Consider the following 22548-nt stretch of genomic DNA (forward strand, 5'->3'; position numbering starts at 1 on the left):
ATATAAACACCACACTCATATATACCCAACCAGAGTCCATGGATAAACACCGCACTTATATATACACACCCACAGTTCATATATAAACATCTCACTCATATATACACACCCACAGTTCATATATAAACATCTCATTCATATATACGCACCCACAGTTCATATATGAACATCGCACGCATAAACACACACCCACAATTCATATATAAACATCACACTCATATATACACACCCACAGTTCATATATAAACATCACACTCATAGAAACACATCCACAGTTCATATATAAACATCACACTCATATATACACACCCACAGTTCATATATAAACATCGCACTCATATATACACACCCACAGTTCATATATAAACATCTCATTCATATATACACACCCACAGTTCATATATAAACATCACACTCATATATACACACCCACAGTTCATATATAAACATCGCACTCATAAAACACATCCACAGTTCATATATAAACATCGCACTCATATATGAACACCCACAGTTCATATATAAACATCGCACTCATATATGAACACCCACAGTTCATATGTCAATACTGCACTCATATATACACATCCACTGTTCGTATATAAACATCTCACTCATATACACTCACCCACAGTTCATATTTAAACATCGCACACCTATATATACAACGACAGTTCATATATAAACATCGCACCCACAAAAACAAATCGACAGTCCATCGATCAACATCGCACTCATATATACATACCCACATTTCACATATAAACATCGCACGCATATATAAATACCCACAGTTCATATATAAACATTGCATTCATATAAACTCACCCACAGCTCATATATAAATATCGCATTCATTAATACTCACCCACAGCTTATATATAAAAATCGCATTTTTTTTATTCGTGCATGGGATGTGGGCGTCGCTGGCGAGGCCAACATTTATTGCCCATCCCTAATTGCCCTTGAGAAGGTGGTGGTGAGCCGCCTTCTAGAACTGCTGCAGTCCGTGCGGTGAAGCTTCTCCCACAGTGCTGTTAGGAAGGGAGTTCCAGGATTTTGACCCAGCGACGATGAAGGAACGGCGATATATTTCCAAGTCGGGATGGTGTGTGACTTGGCGGGGTACGTGCAGGTGGTGTTGTTCCCATGTGCCTGCTGCCCTTGTCCTTCTAGCTGGTAGAGGTCGCGGGTTTGGGAGGTGCTGTCGAAGAAGCCTTGGCGAGTTGCTGTACTGCATCCTGTGGATGGTGAACACTGCAGCCACTGTGCGCCGGTGGTGAAGGGAGTGAATGTTTAGGGTGGTGGATGGGGTGCCAATCACGCGGGCTGCTTTGTCCTGGATGGTGTCGAGCTTCTTATGTGTTGTTGCAGCTGCACTCATCCAGGCGAGTGGAGATTATTCCATCACACTCCTGACTTGTGACTTGTAGATGGTAGAAAGACTTTGGGGGGTCAGGAGGTGAGTCACTCGCCGCAGAATATCTAGCCTCTGACCTGCTCTTGCAGCCACAGTATTTATATGGATGGTCCAGTTAAGTTTCTGGTCAATGGGGAGCCCCAGGATGTTGATGGTGGGGGATTCGGCGATGGTAATGCCGTTGAATGTCAAGGGGAGGTGGTGAGACTGTCTCTTGTACGAGATGGTCATTGCCTGGCCCTTGTCTGGCGCCAATGTTACTTGCCACTGATGAGCCCAAGCCTGGATGTTGTCCAGGTCTTGCTGCATGCCGGATCGAACTGCTTCGTGATTTGATGGGTTGCGAATGGAACTGTACACTGTGCAATCATCAGCGAACATCCCCATTTCTGACCTTATGATGGAGGGAAGGTCATTGATGAAGCAGCTGAAGATGGTTGCGCCTGGGACACTGCCCTGAGGAACTCCTGCAGCAATATCCTGGGGCTGAAATGTTTGGCCTCCAACAACCACTACAATCTTCCTTTTTGCTAAGTATGACTCCAGCCACTGGACAGTTTTCCCCCTGATTCCCATTGACTTCAATTTTACTGGAGCTCCTTGGTGCCACACTCGGTCAAATGCTGCCTTGAAATGAAGGGCAGTCACTCTCACCTCACGTCTGGAATGCAGCTCTTTTGTCCATGTTTGGACCAAGGCTGTAATGAGGTCTGGAGCCGAGTGATCCTGGCGGAACCCAAACTGAGCATCGGTGAGCAGGTTATTGGTGAGTAAGTGCCGCTTGATAGCACTGTCGACGACACGTTCCATCACTTTGCTGATGATTGATAGTAGACTGATGGGGCGGTAATTGGCCGGATTGGATTTGTCCTGCTTTTTGTGGACAGCACATACCTGGGCAATTTTCCTCGTTGTCGGGTAGATGCCAGTGTTTTAGCTGTACTGGAACAGTTTGGCTAGAGGCGCAGCTCGTTCTGGAGCACAAGTCTTCAACACTGCAGCCGGGATGTTGTCGGGGCCCATAGCCTTTGCTGTATCCAGTGCACTCAGCCGTTTCTTGATATCACTGGGAGTGATTCGAATTGGCTGAAGACTGGCTGCTGTGATGGTGGAGATATCGGGAGGAGGCTGAGATGGATCATCCACTCGGCACTTCTTCCTGAAGATGTTTGCAAACGCTTCAGCCTTGTCTTTCGCACTCACGTGCTGGATTCTGCCATCATTGAGGATGGCGATGTTTACACAGCCTCCTCCTCCCGTTAGTTGTTTAATTGTCCACCACCATTCACGACTGGATGTGGCAGGACTGCAGAGCTTTGATGTGATCCGTTGGTTGTGGAATCGCTTCGCTCTGTCTATGGCATGTTGCTTCCGCTGTTTAGCATGCATGTCGTCCTGAATTGTAACTTCACTCGGTTGGAACCTAATTTTTAGGTACGCCTGGTGCTGTTCCTGGCATGCTCTTATGCACTCCACATTGAACCAGGGTTGATCCCCTGGCTTGTTTATTAATGGTAGAGTGAGGAATATGCCGGGCCAAGATATTACAGATTATGCTGGAATACATTTCTGCTACTGTTTATGGCCCACAACACCTCATGGATGCCCAGTTTTGAGCTGCGAGACCTGTTCTGAATCTATCCCATTTCGCACGCTGATAGTGCCACACAACACGTTGGATGGTGTCCTCAGTGCGAAGACGGGACTTCGTCTCCACGAGGACGGTGCGGTGGTCACTCCTACCAATACTGTCATGGACAGATGCATTTGCGACAGGTAGATTGGTGACGACGAGGTCAAGTAACTTTTTCCATCGTGTTGGTTCTCTCACCATCTGCCGCAGTTCCAGTCTGGCAGCTATGTCCTTCGGGCCTCGGCCAGCTCAGTCAGCAGTGATACGACCGAGCCACTCTTGGTGATGGACATTGAAGTCCTCCATCTAGAGTACATCCTGTGCCCTTGCTACCCTCAGTGCTTCCCCCAAGTGGTGTTCAACATGGAGGAGGATTGATACATCAGCTGAGGGTGGGCGGTTGGTGGTAATCTGCAGGAGCTTTTCTTGCACTTGTTTGACCTGATGCCATGAGATTTCATGGGGTCCAGAGTCAATGTTGAGGACTCCCAGGGCCACTCCCTCCTGACTGTATATCACTGCACCGCCACCTCTGGTCGGTCTGTCCTGCCGGTGGGACAGGACATGCACAGGGATGGTGATGGAAGAATCTTGGACGTTGGCTGAAAGGTATGATTCTGTAAGTATGGCTCTGTCAGGCTGTTGCTTGACTAGTCAGTGGGACAGCTCTCCCAATTTTGGCACAAGTCCCCAGATGTTAGTGAGGAGGACTTTGCAGGGTCGACTGGGCTTGGTTTGCCTTTGTCGTGTCCGGTGCCTAGTGGTCCGATGCCGGGTGGTCCGTCCGGTTTTATTCTTATTATGACTTTTATTAGCGAGGTTTTACAACTGAGTGGCTTGCTAGGCCTTTTCAGAGGGCAATTAGGAATCAACCACATTGCTGTGGCTCATTTATACTCACTCACAGTTCACTTATAAACATCGCATTCATATATACTCACCCACAGTTCATATATAAACATCGCACTCATATATATATATACACCCACAGTTCATATATAAACATCGCTCTCATATATGAACTCATTCGGTTTATAAAGCAACAGCGCGCTCATACACCCACACCCAGTTTATAGTAGCAGATCGTTACCGATCGCCGATAGAGCTCTCAGATTCCGAGAGTCCGAAGGAGCAGCGACCGAACAAATTCTGGATCTCATCCTTAACACAGACCGATCGATCCACCTGTAAAATTACATCGCACTTGGATATCAGGGAGGGTAATGGTTTCTGAGAATGTATCAGGGAGCCTAATGGCTTCTTAGTGGCGATCCATCGGGGCAAGGGGATCTCAGAGAGGGGAAGGGACTGTCAGAGGGTATCAGAGAGTGCAAGGGGATCTCAGAGCGGGGAAGGGATAGTCAGATGTCATCAGAAAGTGTCAGGGGGCTCAGAGAAGGGAAGGGACTGTCAGAGGGCATCGGAGAGTACATTAAGAACTGAGAGAGGGGAAGGACTGCCGAGTCTGAGAGAGTGTAAGGGGGCTCAGGGCAGATCTGTGTAAGGGGCACTCAGTGGGTATGAGAGAAGGTAAAGAACGCTGACAAGGTTCAAAGATGATCATGGACTCTCTGAGGTCAGAGACAGAGTGTATCAGAGAAGTTAAGGAGCTCAGCGAGAATCAAAGAGGGTAAGGGGGGCTCAAGATGTATCAGAGAGGCGAATGGATCCAGAGATGTCATCTTCTAAATGTTACAATTTCTAACCTTCAACATTTTTTATAACAGCAATAAATGAAGCCGATTGAACCGATAATCTGCCGTGTCCCATCTGGAGGGAATGAGAAGGTAGAATCGGGAGGGACTGGATATTTGGCAACGCTCAAGGTTTCATTTCACACAGCTCAGTGTTGTGTCTGTTTTTTAACTGGATTTCATGAACTCGAGAAAAGAGGTTGCAATTTGAAAATGTTATTACCCATTGTGAAAAATAGAACACAAATGCGCCCAACGTGGGGCTCGAACCCACGACCCTGAGATTAAGAGTCTCATGCTCTACCGACTGAGCTAGCCGGGCTGGTTGCTAAAATTTTTCCCATTCTATTATTGTAGAGAGACAGCTGTTGGCTTTGCTGCAAGGGTTCAGTTCGTTCTGCAATCTCAGCGTTTCTCCTTCTGTGCACCTGATTTTCATTCTGGAGTCAGTCTGATGCCTTTTGCACGTCATTCAGCACCACGCTGAGCTGAAAAGGAACATCGGAACAGGAGAGGGCCATTCAGCCCCTCTTCCTGCTGTGCCATTCAATTCGATCATGACGTGATCTGCAACTCAACTCTCCTTCCCCGCCTTGGACACAAATCCCTTGGAACCCAAACCGAGAAATGATCGACAATATCATTCTTGAAAATTTGAATTGAGCCACAATCCACATCCTTTTGGCAGAGAGAGTTCCAGCTTTCGGCCGTATTTTGTTTGCTAAAGTAATTCCTGATTTCTTGCCTGATTGGTCTGTCTCCAATTTCAAGATTAAAACACCACATTATGGATTCCGCCAACATAGAGAGAGATGACACAAAGATAGACAGAATGATAAGCAGTGTGGATGGAAGAATGAGATTACAGAGAGATATTACTCGATGAAGTGAATGGCCAAAACTGCGGCAAATGGATTTCAACGTAAGCAAGTTTGAGGCCGTCCACTTTGGACCTCAAAAAGATAGATCAGAAAACATATTAATGGATGTTACTCCAAAAAATTGACCTCATGACATTTTGTGTGGATTCGCTTGTTTCTCAAGTCTGCCAAACTTTTAAAAGTTACCAAAATATTGCAATTGGAACCTTATGGCCCGTGCAGGGATCGAACCCGCGACCTTGGCGTTATTAGCACCACGCGCTAACCAACTGAGCTAACCGGCCATGTAGACATCTTAGCTTTATGGGCTTACCCGCGTGTTGGGTAGTTTGTGTTTATTTTTACACCAGCTGACAGGGTTTTACAACGAATATTGAATAAACGAATATTGAAAATGATATCACCGCAACGTGATTCGATCACGCTGCGTTTTGACGTTGAGTCAGATGTCTGTCTGTCTATCTGTCTGTCTGTTTATCCGTCTGATTGGGTCTCGGCCTTATTCTCAGGCCAGGCTTTTTGTTTGCTGGCTGCAGGCCTCGCTCCCCGACTGACAGAACAACTACCGGGCCGTGTGTCAGAATCAATGACTGTGACTGAATGTCTGCCCATTTATGGCCACGTAATTGGATGAATAGAAGAGGTCTGAAAGGATGGCCGATCGGCTATGGGTGGCACCGAATTCTGCAGTGGCTGCAGTGGTTCATTACCGGTAATGAAAATGAGGTAATATACTACCACAAGCTGCCGGTGAAAATCATTCAATTTCCCAAACTTGACCCACCGAATCAAATGAAGCTCCTGGGAAAGCTACAAGACAACGCCGGTCTATCGGGCATCGTTTGAAGCAACTGGCAGTTTAAAGTAGCATCTACAGCCATGCAAGTACTGCCATGTGCCGCTGCGATCGCCGAGTGGTTGAAGCGTTAAATTCAAGATCAAATGGAGTTTTCCTTCGCAGGTTTGATTTCTGCTCGCTGAATTATTGTTTAAAGATCCGTTCAATGCTCAAATGAATGAACTGGATCTAACTCACTTCATTTATCTCTCTCAGAGCATGAGAGATACTCGAGCGTGGCCGGCGCTTTTAATTGGGTGCCCAATGTGCTCTTGCAAAATTCAAATACACAAGAAAGAATCTTGCCCAATCTGCAACTAAAATTCTGCTACTTTGCAGAACCACCCATTCATAAGCGACTTTATTTACATGAATCTCTCTATCTCTCCTTGTCTCTTGTCTCTATGTTGTCCCCTGATGGACTTCTCAGGCTTCCTGGAACGGTAAAGGCTGATCTAACCTGCAACACCAGCAGGGAAAGGTAAAGGAAAATAAGACTGAGACGGTCGGAAAAGTAAAGGTGCAACCCAGCTGATAAATTCGTAGCTAATGTCTCCACATTTTTGTCTCTTCGCCCTCACAGTGAAAGAAAACAGCAATCTGAGTAAAATATACTTATGATAGCTTGTACACTCTGACGATGCCGAGACAGATGCCAATGTAGCTTCAGATGAACTAATTCTGAAAAGTATTATTTGAAAAAACAAGTCGTACATTGTAAACGAATTAAGTAAAGAGAGGCTAATATTGGTGACTGGAAATAGGTCGTGTACAACTTGATATTGCTGTATTTTGGAATAGAAAACGAGATTGGGTGGACAGAAGCGGTTGGAAAGGATAGCCGATCGGCTGAAGACTATGGTGAAATTTTAGACCGGCTGCAGGGCTTTCTAGCAAGTGGCTCGTTGGTCTAGGGGTATGATTCTCGCTTTGGGCGTTTTTCTAATGGAATATGCGAGAGGTCCCGCGTTTAAATCCCGGACGAGCCCTGTTTTCTCACTGCTTTTTCGTGAAAAGTCACCAATTGGATTCTGACATCTTTGCAGTTGTTCGAATTGAATTATATTTGAGCTCCAGAGGACAAAGTGCAGAAGTTTCCAAGGCGCAACACACACGGAGTAAATAAAATGTCTCAAGATGATGTGGAGATTGAAGCTGAATGTGAATTTACCCCAATTTAGGCGGTCTCATTGATATTAGATGACGGGATCGAGAACCACATATCCAAGTTTGCCGATGACACAAAGATGGACAGAATTTTCAGCAGTGTGGATGGAAGAATGAGATTACAGAGAGATATTACTAGATTAAGTGAATGGGCAAAACTGCGGCAAATGGATTTCAACGTAAGCAAGTTTGAGGCCGTCCACTTTGGACCTCAAAAAGATAGATCAGAAAACATATTAATGGATGTTACTCGAAAAAATTGACCTCATGACATTTTGTGTGGATTCGCTTGTTTCTCAAGTCTGCCAAACTTTTAAAAGTTACCAAAATATTGCAATTGGAACTTTATGGCCCGTAAGGGGATCGAACCCGCGACCTTGGCGTTATTAGCACCACGCTCTAACCAACTGAGCTAACCGGCCATGTAGACATCTTAGCTTTATGGGCTTACCCGCGTGTTGGGTAGTTTGTGTTTATTTTTACACCAGCTGACAGGGTTTTACAACGAATATTGAATAAACCACATCCCTTAAACATTGTTACTTGTTTCTGTATATACTGTCGAGGAAGTAGATCAAAATTAACAAACAAAGAGCACTTTAATGTAACAAATTAAATTCCGATCAATATTATTTTACTAACAATCAACAGCCCATCCATAAAACACTGCCCCGCTATAAAACCTGTGGGCAGGACCCTGAGCTGCTGTGAAAATGATATCACCGCAACGTGATTCGATCACGCTGCGTTTTGACGTTGTGTCAGATGTCTGTCTGTTTATCCGTCTGATTGGGTCTCGGCCTTATTCTCAGGCCAGGCTTTTTGTTTGCTGGCTGCAGGCCTCGCTCCCCGACTGACTGAACAACTACCGGGCCGTGTGTCAGAATCAATGACTGTGACTGACTGTCTGCCCATTTATGGCCACATTTCTGAGTTCCTGCCTTCGCTCTGTGTCGCAGGCCTGTCTCTGTCCCTTAGGATCACAACACACCCACAAGCTTCACGACTGAACGCAGGTTTGGACAGTCTGTCCTCGCAGGTCCTTCGGAAGCTAATGATTTTGAACTGAATTATTTTTGCTGAGTGACTTGAGAAGTTTGGTTCAGTGATATGTTTGCGAAAGAGAACGGAGGAAATAGTTAGTGTGCAACTCGACATTTCTCTTCATCGGAATAGAAAACGTGATTGGATGGATAGAAGAGGTCTGAAAGGATGGCCGATCGGCTGTGGGTGGCACCGAATTCTGCAGTGGCTGCAGTGGTTCATTACCAGTAATGAAAATGAGGTAATATACTACCACAAGCTGCCGGTGAAAATCATTCAATTTCCCAAACTTGACCCACCGAATCAAATGAAGCTGCTGGGAAAGCTACAAGACAACGCCGGTCTATCGGGCATCGTTTGAAGCAACTGGCAGTTTAAAGTAGCATCTACAGCCATGTAAGTACTGCCATGTGCCGCTGCGATCGCCGAGTGGTTGAAGCGTTAAATTCAAGATCAAATGGAGTTTTCCTTCGCAGGTTTGATTTCTGCTCGCTGAATTATTGTTTAAAGATCCGTTCAATGCTCAAATGAATGAACTGGATCTAACTCACTTCATTTATCTCTCTCAGAGCATGAGAGATACTCGAGCGTGGCCGGCGCTTTTAATTGGGTGCCCAATGTACTCTTGCAAAATTCAAATACACAAGAAAGAATCTTGCCCAATCTGCAACTAAAATTCTGCTACTTTGCAGAACCACCCATTTATAAGCGACTTTATTTACATGAATCTCTCTATCTCTCCTTGTCTCTTGTCTCGTTGTTGTCCCCTGATGGACTTCTCAGGCTTCCTGGAACGGTAAAGGCTGATCTCACCTGCAACACCAGCAGGGAAAGGTAAAGGAAAAAAAGACTGAGACGGTCGGAAAAGTAAAGGTGCAACCCAGCTGATAAATTCGGAGCTAATGTCTCCACATTTTTGTCTCTTCGCCCTGACAGTGAAATAAAACAGCACTGTGAGTAAAGTATACTTATGATAGCTTGTACACTCTGACGATGCCGAGACAGATGCCAATGCAGCTTCAGATGAACTAATTCTGAAAAGTATTATTTGAAAAAACAAGTCGTACATTGTAAACGAATTTAGTAAAGAGAGGCTAATATTGGTGACTGGAAATAGGTAGTGTACAACTTGATATTGCTGAATATAGGAATAAAAAACGAGATTGGGTGGACAGAAACGGTTGGAAAAGATAGCCGATCGGCTGAAGACTATGGTGAAATTTTAGACCGGTTGCAGGGCTTTCTAGCAAGCGGCACGTTGGTCTAGGGGTATGATTCTCGCTTAGGGCGTTTTTCTAATGGAATATGCGAGAGGTCCCGGGTTCAAATCCCGGACGAGCCCTGTTATCTCACTGCTTTTAAGTGAAAAGTCACCAAGTGGATTCTGACATCTTTGCAGTTGTTCGAATTGAATTATATTTGAGCTCCAGAGGACAAAGTGCAGAAGTTTCCAAGGCGCAACACACACGGAGTCAATAAAATGTCTGAAGATGATGTGGAGATTGAAGCTGAATGTGAATTTACCCCAATTTAGGCGGTCTCATTGATATTAGATGACGGGATCGAGAACCACATATCCAAGTTTGCCGATGACACAAAGATAGACAGAATTATAAGCAGTGTGGATGGAAGAATGAGATTACAGAGAGATATTACTCGATTCAGTGAATGGGCAATACTGCGGCAAATGGATTTCAACGTCAGCAAGTGTGAGGCCGTCCACTTTGGACCTCAAAAAGATAGATCAGAAAACATATTAATGGATGTTACTCCAAAAAATTAACCTCATGACATTTTGTATGGATTCGCTTGTTTCCAAAGTCTGCCAAACTTTTAAAAGTTAAAAAAGTATTGCAATTGGAACCTTCTGGCCCGTACGGGGATCGAACCCGCGACCTTGGCGTTATTAGCACCACGCTCTAACCAACTGAGCTAACCGGCCATGTATACATCTTAGCTTTATGGGCTTACCCGCGTGTTGGGTAGTTTGTGTTTATTATTACACCAGCTGACAGGGTTTATTAACGAATATTGAATAAACCACATCCCTTAAACATTGTTACTTGTTTCTGTATATACATTGTCGAGGATGTCGATAAAAACTAACAAACAAAGAGCACTTTAATGTAACAAATTAAATTCCGATCAATATTCTTTCACTAACAATGAACAGCCCATCCAGAATAAAACTGCCCTGCTATAAAACCTGTGGGCAGGACCCTGACCTGCTGTGAAAATGATATCACCGCAACGTGATTCGATCACGTTGCGTTTTGACGTTGAGTCAGATGTCTGTCTGTCTATCTGTCTGTCTGTTTATCCGTCTGATTGGGTCTCTGTCTTCTTCTCAGGCTTTTTGTTTGCTGACTGCAGGCCTCGCTCCCCGACTGACTGAACGACAACCGGGCTGTCTGTCGGAATCAATGACTGTGACTGACTGTCTGCCCATTTATGGCCCTGAATGGCCACATTTCTGAGTTCCTGCCTTCGCTCTGTGTCACAGGCCTGCCTCTCTCCCTTCGGGTGACAACACACCCACAAGCTTCACGACTGAACGCAGGTTTGGTCAGTCTGTCCTCGCAGGTCCTTCGGAAGCTAATGATGTTGAACTGAATTATTTTTCCTGGGTGACTTGTGAAGTTTTGTTCAGTGATATGTTTGCGAAAGAGAACGGAGGTCATAGTTAGTGTGCAACTCGACATTTCTCTACATCGGAATAGAAAACGTGATTGGATTAATCGAAGAGATCTGAAAGGATAACCGATCGGCTGCGGCTGGTACTTAATTGTGCAGTGGCTGCAGTGGTTTATTACCGGTGGTTTATTACCGGTGGTTTGTTACCGGTGGCTTGTTAGGCTTGGGGTATGATTCTCGCTTTGGAATATTTGACGATTGATTCTGAGCGAGGTCCAGTTTCTCAATGTTGTTTGAAGCTCAAATAAATATGAACCAGATTTAACCAACCACATTTCTCTCCTTCAAACAGATACTTCAGCGGACGAGTGTCCAATCGTCTCTTACAAGACATTTGAAGGAATCTCTCCCGAATTCCATGTTAAATTCTTGCTCGTTCGCAGAACTTGATATTTGTTTCTATACTTTCATCAGTCTCTTGACTCTCTGTGTTTTCACCTCATGGACTTCTCAGGCTTTATTAAACAGCCAAGGATGATTGAATCTGCAGAGAAGTGTAAAGAAAGGAAGACTGAGAAGGTCGGAGAAGCAAAGTTGCAACCCAGCTGATGAATTTATAACTAATGTCCACTAATGTCTCTTCGCCCTCACAGTGAAAAATCAGCAATTTGAGTTCAGTATACTTTTGGTAGAGTGTATAATCGGCAGATGTTGAGACAGACACCAATCGAACTGTTGTCGTGGCGATGAAAGCGCCCAATGCTTAACACTAGATCACAAGGTAACGCTGAACATTCTTTGCTGTGAACAAGCTGACCAACGAGGCCTTTCCCACTTGTCATTTTCGGGCCAGGCAAGCTGCTCGTACAAAATAGCATTTTCTATTCGAACGACGATCGGGACAAAAGGTGATGTTCTGGCAATTACAGCACCAAGTGCAAGTAGCCATATACACGAAATAGAAAGTGAGGTAATATACTACCAGAAGCTGCCGGTGAAAATCATTCAATTTCCCAAAATTGACGCACCGAATCAAATGTAGCTTCTGGGAAAGCTGCAAGACAACGCAGTTTAAAGTGGCATCTCCTGCTGCTTCTGTGGGGAGTGAGAGAGAGAGAGACACTGTCGGTATCTGCGTACAGTTTGATTTTGTACAGAACTGCAGAGGGAAACAGCAAATATACCGGGGCTGTGAGATATGGTATCTTATTCATATTTAACTACAAGAATATCCGGAGTCAAATGCTGAAAGGAATGGAGAGATCAGAGGCCTGAGAATAAATACAGAGCTGAATGAACCACGAAAGAGTGAAAGAGAAATAAATGTCATCAGTTCCACAGTGTCTGGTGCGGAATGTTGAGAACTCCCCGGTGGGCTGGTGGTTCGAATTCGGTGTTTTCACCGCCACGTGGTTCGATTCCCAGTCAGGGAATGAACGTTATACAAGAATTAAGAACCTGTTGAATTAACTGCATGAAGCAAATTAATCGCAGTTCGTCGTTGCATCATTGTTTGAATCAGCATTAATCAACAGATAACTTTTTATTTCAGACTGAAGGAGATACTGACATGGTCATCAGGAGACAGTCAAAACTTTAATCAGATTTTTTGTTCTTTGCATGTGATGAATTTTTATCATTTTACACATTGTAAGTCATAAAGTAATACAAAAAATTCAGAAGCCTTTAAACCGAGTAAGAATCGAACCTATAATGTTTTTAATCTATTAGAAGATACATTATTTACTGCACCACTGGCTCAGATTGCAGAGAGTAAGCAGCAGCTCACACTCTCACAGCGCTGCGAGATAAACAGGTCCCGAGTCAGCCTCGGTCATGAGCACGGGACACCACGAGTCTGAGAGCATCAAAAGGCGCTCACTAAACAATTACCAAAGAGAGGTCCGTTTTTTTTCGGCCTCCGACAGCTTTGATGGTCGAACAGAGCACTTCAAAGGAGTAGATCTTTAAGTTCGTTGGTTCAATTCCGTCTCACAGGAGCGATCAAGCAGCAATTAGCTCAAGGCCGCTCTCGGAAGTTGACAGCTCAAAATGTTGGCGCTGTGGATCAGGACGCCTCTTTTCCTTTCTCAAATCTTAAGGCTTTCTGTGTCTGCTCGAACACGGCTGTTTTGCTGGAGCATTTGCCTCTCCTCACCAGAAGGGAGTGCCTTCGAGCTGCAACACTTCAAACCGCACTCATTTTCATGCAAAAAATCTTTTCCCAGTCAGTCAGACAGACAGTCTTTCCCTGCTTCCGAAAGCTCGCGGCGGCTGTTTCTTTCCCGTAACCTGGTCTGTCTTCCACAGGTTCGGGCTCTTCTCAGCATCATTCATGATTACTGTGGTTTCCCGTTCTGCTGTTGTTCACTTGCTGATATTTGATACCGTCGATTGTAGCAAAGTAATTAATGTATTCAGGGAGCGGGCCAACCCAAGGCAAGATTTCTCTGCTGGTCGTGGAGCGACTTGGAGGCGAGTGCGAAGCAGCTGCTGTGAAGGACAATTCGTTCTTATATTTCTTGCTGGTTTACTTAAAAATAAACCTGCCGTGGACGGATATCGGGTTAATTTTCTGGACGGATCAAATCAACAGCTCAGAAAAATCAACCAAAGCCAAAGGAACAAAAAATATCTCCGTAATTGTAAAGGATTAAATGCCGGAATTCAGAATCCAACCCACGCCTCCAGGAGAGGTGGAGACCTGACAGCAACGCCTGAGACCCGCGAGGCGATTCAAACTCCGAAACTGTGATTTACTGACCCTGATTTGCCCAATGAGGCGCCAAGAAAGTTTCACGTGGTCCGATTTTCGGTGGATGCTGTTGGAATGCAAAAGGATCCCCCATTGGTCAGAAATCAAACATTTCAGGTGGTGAGCGAGAATTCGACCCCTGAACCACCAATACTTACATGATCAGTAAATGCATGTGTCCTTTTGGAATCTTATCTGAAAGAACATGCAGTGGGACAGAGCTCCTGTGATAGCCCAACTCAGTCTGATCGATAGCCATGCAAGAACGGCCATGTGCCGCTACGATCCCCGCGTGGTTGAAGCGTTAAATTCAAGATCAAATGGAATTTTCCTTCGCAGGTTCGAATTCTGCCCAATGAATTATTGTTCAAAGATCCGTTCAATGCTCAAATGAATGAACTGGATCTAACTCACTTCATTTATCTCTCTCAGAGCATGAGAGATACTCGAGCGTGGCCGGCGCTTTTAATTTGGTGCCCAATGTACTCTTGCAAAATTCAAATACACAAGAAAGAATCTTGCCCAATCTGCAACTAAAATTCTGCTACTTTGCAGAACCACCCATTTATACTCGACTTTATTTACATGTATCTCTATCTTTCCCTGTCTCTTGTCTCTATGTTGTCCCCTGATGGACTTCTCAGGCTTCCTGGAACGGTAAAGGCTGATCGAACCTGCAACACCAGCAGGGAAAGGTAAAGAAAAAAAAAAGACTGAGACTGAGTAAAGGTGCCACCCAGCTGATAAATTCGGAGCTAATGTCTCCACATTTATGTCTCTTCGCCCTCACAGTGAAATAAAACAGCAATTGGAGTAAAATATACTTATGGTAGCTTGTGTACTCTGACGATGCCGAGACAGATGCCAATGTAGCTTCAGATTAACTAATTCTGAAAATTCTTATTTAAAAAAACAAGCCGTACATTGGAAACGAATTTGGTTAAGAGAGGCTAATATTGGCGACTGGAAATAGTTTGTCCACAAATTGCTGTGCATCGGGATAGAAAACGAGATTGGTTTGAAAGGATGGCCGATCGGCTGAAGACGCTGGTGAAATTTTAGACTGGCTGCACGATATTTTGCTTAGTGGCTCGTTGGTCTCGCGGTATGATTCTCGCTTTGGGTGTTTTACCAATTGAATATGCGAGAGGTCCCGGGTTCAAATCCCAGACCAGCCCTGTTATTTCACTGCTTTTTAGTGAAAAGTCACCAATTGGATTCTGACATCTTTGCAGTTGTGAGAATTGAATTATATTTGAGGTCCAGACGACAGAGTGCAGTATTTTCCTCGGCGCAACACACGCGATGTAAATAAAATGGCTCAAGATGAAGGGAGATTGAAGCTCAATGTGAATTTACCCCAATTTAGGCGGTCTCATTGATATTCGATGACGGCATCGAGAACCACATATCCAAGTTTGTCGATGACATAAAGATAGACAGAATTGTAAGCAGTGTAGATGGAAGAATAAGATTACAGAGAGATATTACTAGATTAAGTGAATGGTAATGCCGTTGAGTGTCAAGGGGAGGTGGTTAGAAAGTATCCAGACTGGCACTTGTCTGGCTCTAATGTTACTTGCCACTTATCAGCCCAAGCCTGGATGTTGTCCAGGTCTTGCTGTATGCGGGCACGGACTGCTTCATTATGTGAGTGGTTGCGAATGGAACTGAACACTGTGCGATCATCAGCGAACATCCCCATTTCTGACCTTATGATGGAGGGAAGTTCATTGATGAAGCAGCTGAAGATAGTTGGGCCAAGGACACTGCCCTGAGGAACTCCTGCAGCAATGTCCAGGGGCTGAGATGATTGGCCTCCAACAACCACTACCATCTTCCTTTGTGCTCGGTATGACTCCAACCACTGGAGAGTTTTTTCCCTGATTTGCATTGACTTCAAATTTACTCGGGCTTCTTGATGTCGCACTCGGTCAAATGCTGTCTTGATGTCAAGGGCAGTCACTCTCACCTCACCTCTGGAATTCAGCTCTTTTTTCCATATTTGGACCAAGGCTGTCATGAGATCTGGAGCCTATTTGTCCTGGTGGAACCCAAAATGAGCATCGATTCATAGGTTATTGGTGGGTTCGTGCTGCTTGATAGCACTGTCGACGACATCTTCCATCACTTTGCTGATGATTGAGAGCAGACTAATGGCGCGGCGATTGGCCGGATTCGAATTGTCCTGCTTTTTGTGGACTGAATAGCGGAACAGGCTCGATGGGCGAAATGGCCGACTCCTGTTCCCGTGTTCCTCATTGGTGCAGAATGTAAAACGATCCTGCATTGGCCAGGTATCAAACCCGGGTCGCATGATAAACAGGCGAGAATTCAACACCAATAGCACCAGTCCTCGCATGGCTATTTGCTGCATGTGTCCATTTGGAATCTTGTTTGAAAGCACATGCAGTCTGGCGGAGGCACTGTGATAACCCGAAGCAGTATGACCTACAGCTGTGCAAGAACTGCTGTGTGCAGCTGCGATGGCCCAGTGTTTGAAACGTGAGACTCATACCCCACTGGGGTTTTCTTGCACCGGTTTGAATTTTACTCGGTGAGTTACTGTTTAACGATCTGTTCAATGTACAAATGAATAAACTAGCTCCAATTGACCGGGTTTACCTTTTTCAAAGCAATAGAGACATTCCATCGTGGCGGGCGCCCAATGTTCTCTTTCAAGATTTCAAGACATGAGAAGGAATATCTCCCAATCAGCATCTTAAATTCTGCTAGTGTGCAGAACCTGGCATTTATATCCTTTGTTTATTTTCTTGCATCTCTGTATTTGTCCCTGACTCTGTCTCTTGTCTCTCTGTTTTGTCCCCTGATAGAATTCTCAGGCTTCCTTGAATGGTGAAAGCTGATCTAACCGGCAACACCAGCAGGCTGAGACGGTAGAAAAAGTAAAGTTACAGCCCAGCTGATGAGTTCGTAGCCAATGTCTCAACATTTATGGAGCTTCAGAGCAATCTATTCTGCAAACTGATTATGATAATTCAAGGAGTGCATTCAAAACGAATTGGTGAACAGAGGATAATATTGTTCACTTGAAGTAATTAGTGTTGAATCTGATATCGCTGTATATCGTGCATTGTACAAGAAAGCAAGTTTGGATGGGCACAGTGTATAGAAAGGATGACCGATCGGCTGCGTGGCAGCGAAATTTTACAGTGGCTGCACGGCACTGTTGCCTTTGGATCTGATTCCCGCTCAGGCAGTTTCACTGGTTCAATTCCAGGAGCTCTTATTCACATTGACTGGATTTCCCACGAAAGCCCAAATAAAGTTTCACTCTCTCCGGTCCTCCATAAATCCTGCTGTCGCAGCCTCTCTCACTCCGGGAGCTGGGGAACAGCGGAAAACTGATGGCTTTGTTGTCGCATCTGAAATGCGGCTTAGAACTGTTGTTATTCGCCGAGACAGCGCTGCAGGAGCCTTTAATGATCTCTCACAAATCAGCTGAACCCGGTCGGAATGTGCAAACTATGTTGCTTTTCCAAAATAAAGGAGTGACATTCATTGTGAAAACACGGTAGCAGTCTGGTCTCGCTCACTGCACAAGTATCCATATCTGAATGAACCATCTCTCCGGCAACCATTGAGTCCTCCCTTCGGACCCTGTCTGTGAAAAAGAATTCTGAGTGCCGTGTAGCCAATCTCGGATTTTTAAATATTTTTCATGTGCCTGCTATCGGACCGAAATATGGTGGAATATCAGCCGTGCTCCGCTGGCAATTTTGACCGTGCATTTTCTTGCAGACAAAACACACATTGGAAACCTGGCGCAGTGAGTCAATGAATCCTGAGGTAAAAGTTATCCTGGGCGGGCTTAAACCACCAACCTTACAATTAAAAGCCGAACGCGCTGACCGATTACACCACAGAGACACCATGTGCTTTATACTAAACCATTAATTCACCGCGCGAAAGCTTGTGGCTGCAGTGACCAATGCAGCAGCTGTCTCCAATCGCTTTACTTTTATAAAATAATGGGTGTGCAGCTTGCACGAGTGAAGATCTGCGCGGTATTATTTCTGAGCATCAGACTCAACTTGCCCCATAAATGCCTGTATGGTTGTTGGCTCAGTCTCCAGTGGTAGAGACGATTGGTTTCTTGAGCTGTTATTTGACCAGGCTCCATTTCAGTAATATTCCCGTTACCAGAAAATGAGATGAGATGAAACGAGCAGGTCCATCCTGCCGTTCTGTAACACTACACGGCATCTACAAAGTTGCCTCTTTACACTTACAGTGAAGCGGAGGGCAGTTTTCACCACGAAACCAGCAAGATAGGTGACACGGTAAATAGTGCAGATTGGAGCAGAAAGTAGCAAAGGGCCATTGATGATTAAATTAGAGAACAAAACTGTGACAGATGGAATTCAATGTGGGGAAGTGTGATATAATCCACTGAGAAACGAAAATAGATCACAGTATTTTCTAAATGGAGTGAAGTTCGGAACTGTCGAGGAGCGGAGAAATTCAGGGGTCCATCTCCAGAAATCTTTGCGTAAACTGACTTTCGACTGATCTTCTGGCTGGCAGCTGGTGTTTACGATGTAATGGTTTCACCTTTGTGCTGAGGGTTCGATTCTCGGTCAAGGAAATAATTTTAACAAACCAATTGTGAACATTACGAATTTAATACTCGAAACCGATGATTCTCTGTGAAAGATGAATAATTGTAATCGTCATTAATGAACAAATAACTTTCTGCTGCAGACCGGTGGAAATTCTGACGTAGTTAACGAGTGACAGCGAAACTTTGTGCTTTGCATGTTACGAACTTTCATCCGTTCTCATTTCCCAGACAATAATTTAAGAGTCTGTTTAAAAATGTTCAGTGTTTATGACACCAGGACTGTGATAGAGCCGTTGTTAAATTTAACAGGAACAAACAATTAGCGGCGCCTTTTCACAGGTGAAGCTCAGCCCTGGAGGGTCATCAGGAGTAACTTCCCAAATAACTTTTCCGCCTGGGATCTAACCGGATGTGAGGCGAACCTGACGACCGCTAAACTAGAGAAACCTTTGCTCAGTTCATAGCACTGTTTCGCTTCTCCGTTAGACAACATCACTTATGTCCCACACTGAACGCCGCCAATCCTCTTCCGCTTCCCCTCACAAACATCTCAATGATCAAAACTTCACAAGTTACACAGGAAAAAGTCTTCAAAATTTCAAAATCATTCAACTCCAGAAGGAATAAAGATGTTAATTGATGGGATTTAGGCATCGCTGGCAAGGCCAGCATTAATTGCCCATCCCGAATTGCCCTTGAGAATGTGGTGGTGAGCCGCCTTCTTGAACCGCTGCAGTCGGTGCGGTGTCGGTTCTCCCACAGTGCTGTTAGATTGGGAGTTTCAGGATTTTGATCCAGCGACGATGAATGCATGACGAATGACACCATTCCAAGTCGGGATGGTGTGTGACTTGGAGGTGAACGTGCTCTTCCCATGTTTCTGCAGCCGTTGTCCTTCTCGGTGTTGGAGGTCGCAGGCTTGGGAGGTGCTGTCGAAGAAGCCTTGGCGAGTTGGTGCAGTGCATCTTGTAGATGGTACACACTGCAGCAGATTAAAGTTGCGTTCAGTCAAAGTCGGTGTGTGAATGTTGTGTGTGTATTGTCTTCCTGAGGGACAGAGACAGGATTGTGACACAGAGCGAATACATGAACTCAGAAATGTGGCCATTCAGGTCCATAAAAAGGCAGACAGTTAGTCAAAGTCATTCATTCTGACACATGATCCGGTACTTGGTCATTCAGTCGGGTAGGGATGCCTGCAACCAACAATCAAAAAGCCTGACAATAAGGCAGAGACGCATTCAGACGGATATACAGGTAGACAGGCAGATAGACAGACAGACAGGCAGAGAAGCAGACCGTATCCTTTGCCTTTTATCCTGATTTGTCAGTAATAATTTTAAACAGCTTCTGGATCCGTCTCTTCCTTTAATCCTGTGCAGCAGCAGTGACAATAACTTTGTGGATTTGAGGGTTGAGCAGCAAAAAGTGTTACTAATGGGAGTAGTGGGACTGAGAAATGCTTAAACCGCCTGCACCCTGTAAAACAGAGCGCCAAGAATCGGTTTAAATAAAGTCCTGAACTGACAGAGGGGAGGGAAGATGAGGATTGAATTAAATCCCAATTCACTGAATCGAAACAAGGTTTAAAGAAGTGAATCTTTCAGGAGTTGGATTCCTGAGCCTGTGTGTGAGCTGAAACTGGATCGGTCCCGTTCAATAAAAGAGACCGGCAGGCGGATCCCAGACAGGGCTCAGGCCGGGACCGGGCAGCGGCTGGATGAGAGAGCGGGGCTCCTGCGCTGTTGCTGCGACTGCTTCCGCCTCTGTGAGTCCCTGCGGCGGCCGGTACTGATTTCCCTCTTATGGATCCGGCTCCAAGCGTTCGTTGTGAACCTCGTGGCGCAACGGTAGCGGGTTTGATTCTAAATCCAAAAAATGCGTGTTCGAATTACGTTGGGGTTGTTGCATTTTCACCACGCTTCAGTATCACTCTGTTTTATCGCGGGGCAGTCTTTTTGGGATGGTCCATTCACTGTGTGTAAAATAATATTTATCATAGAATGAACACACCACAGAAGGAGGCCATTCGACCCATCAATTCCTTACCTGCCTTTTGTAAGAACAATCCCATTGGTCCCATTCCCCGTCCCTTTCCCCGTGGCCCTGCATTTTCCCCTTCAAATATTTATCAAATTCCATTTTGAATGCCACGATTGAATCTGCTTCCATCACCTTTTCAGGCAGCGCATTCCAGATCATAGCTACTCGCTGCGTAAATAAGATTTTCCTCATGTCGCCTTTGGTTCTTTTGCCAATCACCTCAAATCTGTGTCCTCTGATTCTCGACACTTCCGCCAATGGGAACAACTTCTCTTTATTAACTTTATCTGAACCCTTCATGACTTTGAACACTTCTATCAAATCTCCTCTGATCCTTCTCTGCTCCACGGAGAATAACCGCGGCACAGCGGAAATGCGGTCAATTAGCTCCAATTTATTTATTTGGGCATTAAACAAAACGTGACAGACTGGCAAGGCGTTGTGCGAACGGAGCTCACTGCTTGAACATAATAAATCCAATCGCTGCGTGGGCGCTGGGTTCAAATCCTACCACTGATAGAATTTCTGGCAATGTTCATTTTGACCTGTTCGCAGAAAACCCGATTGCAGTGCGATGGAGCAGAGGATGTGAAAGAAGCTGAAAGTGGAAGTGCAGATATTAATTCCATCACAGTGACTGGACACGTTTCCACAGGTAAAGGCCTCTTACCTTCAGATTCTTTCCAGCAGAAGGGGACAGGTGATCAGAGTGACCGGGCTCTCGCGGCGCAATCGGTCAGTGCGCGGTCCTGACATGACAGTACAGGATCAGGAAATACCGAGGTTGTTAATTCGAGTCTCACCGAGAACAAGCAATCATTTTGCTTGTGAACATTTCGATCGGAGTTAAAGGTACAATTGGTGTGTTCCAAAATGCATCTATTCATTTGTATTGCCACGTGGTTCCTCCGGACTACGCTGTTACAATAGCAGATGAGATGTTCAGTATTACTTGTTTGTCGGAGGGAGGCTGCGGTTTTGGAGACGCAAACTATGATTTTGATCCATCGACAAATCGTGGGATTGAACTAGAGCTTTAAATCAGCGCCTTAGACCGCTCAGCCAGGATACTTTCCATCCGACACTTCTGGAGCTAGTTTTACAGGAACAGAATTACTACAAGCAAGAATTCTACCCCTCAAGCACCAATGCTCGCACGGCAGCAGGATGCATGTGTCCAGTTAAAAACCTGTCTGAAGGAACATGCAGTCTGACAGAACCGGAAGTCCAGCAGATTGACTTTCGGTCTGAGATGATGTTGAGTCTCCTCCTTGAGAGTGTTTCTCCAATCCAGGTCAGAATGGATTTAGAATCATAAATTCTGGTTTGACTGGAGCCACTTGTGGAAGATGAAGTGCAGGGAGCAGTTTCCCGTCCTTGACGGACATTAATGATCCTGTTGCGGTTTTGCTGCAAAATATCACTTCCCAGATCCCGAAACTAAAACCCAACTCTGGTGGGACTTGAACCCACAACCTTTGAATACCTCCTCCAATCATTCAGTAGAAGTCCAACACGCTATCCATTGCGCCACAGACTCAGTTATGTAACATGAGGGAGATCGGGGATCTTGTGCTGTGGTTGAGGCGGTCAGGCTGCTCCTGCTTCCGCTTCTCACATTCCGAGAGCCGCGGCGGCAGTCTGCACGGATCACCCACGGATCCGGCTCCAGCCGCTTGTTGTGGGCCTGGTGCAAGAACAGTCGCGTCTGACTCCAAATCAGAAGGCTGCGTGTTTTGAACCAGGTTGAAATCACAGCATTTTCACTGTGGCTCAGGGTCCTGCCGACTGATTTTAGATCGGGACCGTGTTTCAGGGATGGGATGTTCAGTGTTTGTGCAACAATATCAAAAT

At 45.2% G+C, this 22548-nt stretch overlaps 5 non-coding genes across 5 annotated transcripts; all 5 read right to left on the minus strand.

Annotated features, from left to right (window-relative positions):
* Positions 1 to 4996: 4996 nt before the first annotated feature.
* Positions 4997 to 5069, minus strand: trnak-cuu (transfer RNA lysine (anticodon CUU)). Its single transcript has one exon. It is a non-coding gene; the product is annotated as a tRNA-Lys (tRNA).
* A 769-nt stretch (positions 5070 to 5838) lies between these two features.
* On the minus strand, positions 5839 to 5912 carry trnai-aau (transfer RNA isoleucine (anticodon AAU)). Its single transcript has one exon. It is a non-coding gene; the product is annotated as a tRNA-Ile (tRNA).
* Positions 5913 to 7981: 2069 nt separating this feature from the next.
* Positions 7982 to 8055, minus strand: trnai-aau (transfer RNA isoleucine (anticodon AAU)). The gene has a single exon. It is a non-coding gene; the product is annotated as a tRNA-Ile (tRNA).
* Positions 8056 to 10545: 2490 nt separating this feature from the next.
* On the minus strand, positions 10546 to 10619 carry trnai-aau (transfer RNA isoleucine (anticodon AAU)). The gene has a single exon. It is a non-coding gene; the product is annotated as a tRNA-Ile (tRNA).
* Positions 10620 to 22142: 11523 nt separating this feature from the next.
* Positions 22143 to 22234, minus strand: trnar-ucu (transfer RNA arginine (anticodon UCU)). Its single transcript is given in 2 exon segments — positions 22143 to 22178; positions 22198 to 22234. It is a non-coding gene; the product is annotated as a tRNA-Arg (tRNA).
* Positions 22235 to 22548: the final 314 nt, after the last annotated feature.

Source organism: Heptranchias perlo, chromosome 20, assembly GCF_035084215.1.
Source record: "Heptranchias perlo isolate sHepPer1 chromosome 20, sHepPer1.hap1, whole genome shotgun sequence".
NCBI lineage: Eukaryota > Metazoa > Chordata > Chondrichthyes > Hexanchiformes > Hexanchidae > Heptranchias > Heptranchias perlo.